Source organism: Notamacropus eugenii, chromosome 6 (genome assembly GCF_028372415.1).
Source record: "Notamacropus eugenii isolate mMacEug1 chromosome 6, mMacEug1.pri_v2, whole genome shotgun sequence".
Taxonomy (NCBI): Eukaryota; Metazoa; Chordata; class Mammalia; order Diprotodontia; family Macropodidae; genus Notamacropus; species Notamacropus eugenii.
This window is the reverse complement of record NC_092877.1, coordinates 134,913,137-134,919,136: the sequence shown is the minus strand read 5'-3', so window position 1 is coordinate 134,919,136 and position 6,000 is coordinate 134,913,137. Positions and strand designations below refer to the sequence as shown.

Genomic DNA, 6,000 nt, shown 5'->3' with positions numbered 1-6,000 from the left:
TGTATTGTGCTAAGACAAAACACAACACGCATTGATTAAAACCAAGTTTTTATAAAACATTGCTTGTAGATACCAAATCACTTCTGGTAAGATGTAGGATTTTTTCTTCTTAATCATATTCTTCTATTTTCTTTATTAAAAACATCACATTGTATTTATGGAATTATTTCCTATTCACAGTTAAATGTCAATTTTATAAGTTCATAGTCTTATAACAGTCTCACCTTCTGCTGGTCACTCATACTCTAAGAGAGGTGGCTTTGGTGTTACACTTACTTCAACATTTGGGTTGATCTCTCATTAATGTGGGTATTCCCTCCATGAATACTGAATGCAATTCATCCATGCTTTTTTATCCTGTGATTCTTGTCTACATCTTTCTATATAGAAATATATTTAATACACTAGAGGCTTCCTTTCTGGGAGCCTTTAAAATAGATATATTAGATATGCTTAAATATATATATGATATATAAGATATAATTTGATAAATAGCTATTATGTAGCATTTGGGATGTCCATGTGTTATTGCTCACTCTTACTAAGTCTTTGTTGATTATGCTTATTCTTTTTCTCCACTTTTCACATTCAAGTCATCCTTGGTAATATCAATGCCTTCATGGCATTGTGGAAAGAGTGCTGGAATTGGTAGCTCCTGGGTTCACCTTCAAGTTCCTATTCTTACTTGGTTTCTAATACTGGAAAAAAATCACTTTACCTCTCTGTATCTTCATTTCATCATTTGTAAAATGGAAGTTCTTAAATTTCTAGTACATCCTTGACATGGTTGTTGTGAGGACATTGCCTTGTAAATATTCTAGCACTGTATAAATGTGACAGTCTCTGTTGCTCTGGAAAACAAAAATTGCATCAGTAGCTCAATATTATAAGTTTGGAAATTTTGACACAATATAAGAGAAAAATTTTCAATAATTAGTGGTGCTAAAAATGCCATGAATGTTAGAGTTAAAGGATCTTACAGATCCAGCTGATCCATATCTCTTGCTTTGTTCTAAATAAAACTCCACAGAAAGGAAATGACTTGACACAGAAAGTAAATGGAGGAGATTGGGTTAGAGTCTAGGTCTTCTGACACTTCTGACATTGGTATTCTTCCTACATATCATATTGCCTCTTGGTCTGAAATAACAACAAAAATAGTAACAGTAGCAGCAGCAGCAATGCCAATAACAACCAGTGATCATCTGTCAAGGATTTTGGGATAAGAGGCTGGACTACATGAACTCCAAGATGCTTCTCATTTCTATGATCCTCGTATGGATCTAGAGGGCTTACATGACATCACTGACTGTGTAGTGTTTAGATGTTTACAACTTCATTAAGCAATGCTGCCCTTCTTTTGAAAGGGGCCATGTGTGTCACTGGTACCTTTACCTGTCGATTACTTGGCACTAAATGCTAAGATTGAAGGTGAGATGGAGCCAATACAGCAGAAGGATCACTAACTTGTATTTAGAGTACCTAAAGTAAAAGCTCATGTCTGCTATTCACTGTCTTGAGTCTGTGCCTTATGAGGACTAGGTGAAGAAACTGAGGGTCTAGCTTGGAGAAGAAAATACTTGAGAGATTGGTGCATAAGAGCTCTTTTCAAGTATTTTGGGGGTTGTTGTATGGAAGAGAGTTGAGAATCATTCTGTTTTGCTCCGTAGGATAGAGAAAATTGATATTTGAGGTAAGAAAAGTATTTCCTAACCACTAGAACTGTCCCCAAGTGGAATGGATTATCTTGGGAAGTGATGAGTTTCCCTTTATTGAAGAACGACCTCTTCTTGGGGATATTATAGGGAGATCCTTGTTCTGATATGAGGTGGGACAAGAAGGCTGCTGAGGTCCATCTATTTCTGAGATTCTGTGAACCTGAGCAAATTTTTTCTCATCCAAGCTTCCAGTTCATCTGTATTATGATGGAGTTGATCTACCTGACTCCTATGATACATTCCTGCTGAAACATTCTTTGATTCTTTTTCTAGCCCTACTGGCAGTGACCAAGGGCCTTTTTTCTCTTGGAAATTCAAGATAGCCATGGGTATCTTCCATGACAATTGGCAATGACCATCAATAAAGGGAAGTCCTTCCACAAGGAGCACAAGAAACACTAGTCTATCCTGATCATCGTTAGCAGCATTAACATGGTGTGAGTTCAAGATGAGAACAAGAAGTACAGGGCACTGAGAATGGAAGTGGGCAACATCTCTTAAGGATCAGAATACTATGCCTACAAAACCAGCATCAACAAGGAAATGCTCTGAACTAAAACACTAGTGGACAACTGCATCCTACTCATGGACAATACCTTTTGCCTCCAGTAATTCAAGTCCCATCACACCCTGATTTGGTCCAGAAGAAGGGGGAAGAACTGACTTATAAGAAAGAGAAAAAAAAATTAAATAAGAAAGGGATCAAAGAAGATCTATTGGAAACACAAAGAATGGAAGAAGAATACCTAGAACAATTTGTTTCTGGAGGAACAGTTTCAGAAAGACAAACTGTTTGCATGCATTACCTGGAGAACAAGGCCTGTGATTCTTTCCAAAGAGGTGTAAAACTAAAGGAAAATCAAGGCCAATAAAATCAAACAAACTCTAAACTTAACGTTCACTGGTGGAATAAATTTTAATTTTTTAAAAGTTTAAATAAAGTATTCTTTTCACAGATGATACTTAGTGAGTACTGGAAGATTAAAAATGAACACAAAAGATGTGCTGATATAACTGTATAGCTGTACAAATATGCTGTCATAAAAGGTACACGAACTAAAGAAAGAGAAAATAAAAAGACTTCCGAACACCCTATTTGTTTGAGGATGTATAGGCATTACTTAAAAACATAATGATCTTGCCATTATTTTTGGTTATATTGAAAGAGGAAAGTGATGGTGTGCGTTAAGACTTGTCAGACTGCAGGATTTCATGTCCCACTTTTTGTTTGGAGATGAAAGCATGTTGGACAGACTATATTATAAGTGTTAAAAATTACTCCTCTGAGACAGTAAGCTAGCACCATTTTACAGTGGTGAAATGGAGCTCCAGAAAACGGTCGAAGTACCACTTGAAAATGTTAGAGAAGCCCTCATTCTGTCAGAAAAGTAGTGGGATATATGTGCATAATAAGGCATGTATGATCAGCCATGTTCATTGTGTTCTTTGGTTTGCTTAACTTTGACACAAGAGATTGTTCTACTGGAAAAAGAGGCAGTCATTGGGCAAAGGTAATGACAGGGGATGGGGTGGAAGAGCATTGATTAAATATTTCTTTGGATGATCTAAAATCACCAATGCCAGTGATTCTGAAAGGCCTAATTACCAAGAGACCAGAGAAAACATATAACTAGAATTTTTTCCCCTTCTGGAGACTCACTGGACCCCCAAATTAGAACTTTTTATTTATTTAACTTACAGATTCGAAGTCTGACCAAAATATGATAGAAGGAAACATATACAAAGCACTTTGCTAAAAGAATAATTATGGAGAGAGCATGACAAAGAAAAAATGCTGGCTTTACAGTCAGAAGCATCTCAGTTTGAACCCTAGCTTGGTGATGACATGAATGTGACTACTTAATCTTTGCATGATGAGAGGGTTGGATTAGATTGACTTCAAGACTGTTTTCCAGTCTTCTAGCTATAACAGCGGGTTTCACTCAAGATTATACAACCGGTAAGTAAAAGAGATGAATTCAAATACAACTCTTTTATTGCTTTACATACAATATTATATTTATTTTCCCGGTAATTGGGAAAATTTCAATTGATGTTAAACAAATAATTATTGTCATTTCCCATTAACCCCAGGTCCCTCATAGAATCCACAGTTGTAACAAAGAGAAATAGTTAAGCAAAATAAGGTAACATATTAACTGTGTCTTGCAAAGTATGAAGTTTCAATTGTGCAGTCAACAACTCTCTTTTTGGTTGAGTTGTGGACTATGGATAAATGGAATTATGTTTTATCAACTGATCTTGAAATGAAACACTAAGGTGAATTCTGATATATTTTAGTGTTGCTTACCTTTACGTTATTTACCTCTAGCATTAGACAATGACAGTCTTCCCCATATACATTCTGAGTAATGAACACTATCTTAAAAATAAAGCAAAATATGGCATCTATCTATCTAGAATAAAAGCACTTATGAAATTCAAGAGACTTTAGAATATAAGCTCCTTGAAGGAAGACTTTGTTTCATTTCCCTTACCTTCCACTCAATCTCTAACACCTAGTCCAGTGCCCAGCATATGATAGGTGCTAAATAAATGTATAATTAAATAAAATAGAACTGAATTAGATATCATTAATTCTCACCTGTTTTTGATCTTGGAAAGCAGGAACAGCTTTTTAAAAAAATAATTTTACAGTTAAGATAAATAATTTATTTCACTTATTGGGACAGCGAGGTGGTGCAGTGCCCGATCTGGAAAATGTAAGTTCACATTTGACCTCAGAAATGTACTAGCTGTGTGATCCTGGGCAAGTCACTTACCTACTACTTGCCTCACTTTCCTCATCTATAAAATAAGAATAATAATAGCAACTACCTTCCAGGGTAGTCTTGAGGATCATATGAGATAAGAGTTGCAAAATACTTAGCAGAATGCCTAATAGTAGCTATTACTATTAATATTATTATTTCAGGTTTCTGTTGAATAAGTAATTAAAGAAATGTTTTCATGGTTTAACAGTACTGATACTTCTCTATTGGATCATAAGCACCTTGAGGGCAAGGACTGTCTTTTGCCTCTGTTTGTGTCTCCAGAGCATAGCACAATTCCTGGAACATAATAGAGGCTTAATACATGTTGATTGGCGGATTAAAAAGAAGACTTTGCTTTCTCTCTTGAGTTCAGAGACATAACTGTCATTTGGGCGCTGGGATAGTTTCAGGACATGACTCCAGTCCGGGACACTGTGAAGTTTCTGTGAGCTATCTCGTGGTTTCCTACTATAAATATTTTTTCTTGCTTTCCAGATGCTAACGATGTTTCTATGGCAGGAGTAGTGTAAATGTGATGGTCAGCATGCCCCAAATCCCCGCCCTTTGGAAAAAAACAATTCAATGAAAGGTCTGCTTGAGTTGTAATCCAGTCTTCTTATTTTGCAAGTTGTTTGGTAATGTGAACTCTTTAAATAATGCGAATATAGCTTCCAACTTTTTAAAATCCTCCTAAAAATCGTAGTAACGTACTGGGCACATAGCAAAAATACTTGTTGGCTTCATTTACTTATATTTAAGAAGAGACATTTTCCAAGAAAGCTACTGCCAGAGAGCAGGAATGAAGGACGAATAGTGCTCCCCACCAGGGGAGGAGAACTCGGTTTTTGGGAAGATATACTTTTGGTGGCAAAATTAACTTTATTTTATTTTATGATATTTATCCTTTGTTGTTTTCTTGATATCACAATGTTTGCTATTTTAAACAAATTATTCTACTCATCATCATATGAGGTATAAATTATCCTTAATGGCTAGATCTAAGCAAGGAGAGTTTTTAGGTCTGAATTTGAGAATATAAACTTTTTTTTGTTTTAAATTTTTAAATTTTATTTTTTTCCAATGACATGTAAAAATAATTTTTAACATTTTTTAATTTTTGAGTTTCAGAATCTCTCCCTCACATACTCTCTTGCCTATGCCTTCCTTGAGAAGGCAAGCAATTTGATATAGATTATAGCTATGTAGTCATGCAAAGCATATTTCCATATAATCTACTTTGTGAAAGAAAACAAAGAACAAAACACAAAAAAGAAACAAGAAAAATAAAATGAAAAGTATTACTCAATCTACATTCACACTCCATCAGTTCTTTCTCTGGAGGTGGAGAGTATTTTCTTTATCACAAGTCGTTTGGAATTGTCTTGGATCATTGTGCAATGTTGTTGTTGTTATGTACCATGTTCTGTCTTCTTCTCACTTCACTTTGCAGCAGTTCATATATGCCCTTCCATGTTTTTCAGAAAGTGTCCTACTCATCATTTCTTATA

At 35.3% G+C, this 6,000-nt stretch overlaps 1 long non-coding RNA gene across 1 annotated transcript in view; it reads right to left on the bottom strand.

Moving 5' to 3' along the window:
* Positions 1-718: 718 nt before the first annotated feature.
* The window catches only part of LOC140511843 (uncharacterized), a 94,224-nt gene continuing 88,942 nt past the window's right edge, over positions 719-6,000 (bottom strand). The window contains exon 2 of the long non-coding RNA XR_011969683.1: positions 719-851. This is a non-coding gene — a long non-coding RNA (uncharacterized lncRNA). The remainder of the gene's footprint in view (positions 852-6,000) is intronic.